This window comes from Octopus bimaculoides, chromosome 10 (genome assembly GCF_001194135.2).
Source record: "Octopus bimaculoides isolate UCB-OBI-ISO-001 chromosome 10, ASM119413v2, whole genome shotgun sequence".
In the NCBI taxonomy this organism is placed as follows: Eukaryota; Metazoa; Mollusca; class Cephalopoda; order Octopoda; family Octopodidae; genus Octopus; species Octopus bimaculoides.
Window position 1 is genome coordinate 36,850,663 of NC_068990.1, and position 1,459 is coordinate 36,852,121.

Here is a 1,459-nt window from a genome sequence, read left to right on the forward strand (position 1 = left end):
CAGTACTGCATGGACATGTAATGCTTATGGATGATAACAGATGAGTGAAGAAGTGCTAATAGTTTCAAGTAGAAGGTTTTAATAAAAGAGGAAAACCAATGATGACAACGTCTAAAGTTGTGAAGGCTTGTCTCAAGAAGCCAACCAATACTAGATATATATCAAAGAAACAGACCAAGTAATAAAATGTTGTTTTAAAGAGGTCGCAAGGCAGTCACTGCTCATAAGTAATTCTTTACGAAAACTTGAACAAACACCATCTATGAAAAAACTTTGAAAATCTCTACAATTATTGTAGGACAATCAACAAATCTATTGTGATGCCAGTAATCGATAGAGACAACAATGAAAGATCAAAACAGACTATATAATCATTTAATAAGCCCTCTTCAGCTTCCAAATCAGATTTCTTCCTTGTTTCAACGCCATATAAATACACATGCTTTCTTCTAATCAATACCAACATACAGCTCAACTACAAAGCTCACATAAATGTTTTTGAAAATTATAAAATGAAAAATAATCTAAAAATTCCAAGAACACTTAAAACTCTTGAAATATGATAAAGGAAGAGAATATATTCTGAGTTTATGTGATTCATTAAACTCAAGATTTTAATTTGAAACTTCCAATGATTTGCTTTTAAAAATGGCAGGTATTGAAATTGCTAACGTTGGACTCTGCACATGACTCCAACAGTCTTATGAATTATGTCATCTACAATTTATGTAACAGAAACCACTTCAGTTTGACAAAGTGAATAAGGGTTTTGGAATAGAACTTGGAATATAACCCCTCAATGAACATATACTGAACGAAGGGTAACTCAAAAACATATTTTACATACACAAAAGGAACAAAAATGAAAAAGGAAGATATCAATTTTAACACAGTGGACAGTCCATAGAGTCTGAAAATAAAGTATGCTATCTGTCAGTACATGGTGATAAGCTGTGTCATATAGTATAACACCATATTAACAATGACAGGTCAAGCAACTAGCAAGAACATTTTCTCTTGCTGTTTTGGGATGTAATGACATTTGATAGCTTACATGATTTCATTTATGAGAACGTTTTAGAGCTTCAACACCAATTTATTCGATAGAATGGACATCTGTAATTCTACTCCAACAGAAGACAGAATGTTAAGTTATTCATTGAGATGGTAAGTATATAATTTTATTCATTCCAATTAAACATCGTCATATTTGACAGTTTGGCAGTTACTTTATGTTTCTTTTTTTATTTACATTTCAAGCAATTTAAATTGTTGTTTTTATGTTCTTGTTCTTTTAATTTTAGTCAGTTGCTTGCATATATACATGCATATATTTATATAAATCTATATGCACATACATGGAGACATATATATATATATATACATACATATGAATATATAAATATATATATATATATATATATATATACATACATGGATACATATATATATATATATA

At 29.4% G+C, this 1,459-nt stretch overlaps 1 long non-coding RNA gene across 1 annotated transcript in view; it reads left to right on the forward strand.

Moving 5' to 3' along the window:
* The first annotated feature begins 1,100 nt into the window (after window positions 1-1,100).
* Window positions 1,101-1,459, forward strand: part of LOC106874316 (uncharacterized) — a 442,937-nt gene continuing 442,578 nt past the window's right edge. The window contains exon 1 of the long non-coding RNA XR_008265041.1: window positions 1,101-1,167. This is a non-coding gene — a long non-coding RNA (uncharacterized LOC106874316). The remainder of the gene's footprint in view (window positions 1,168-1,459) is intronic.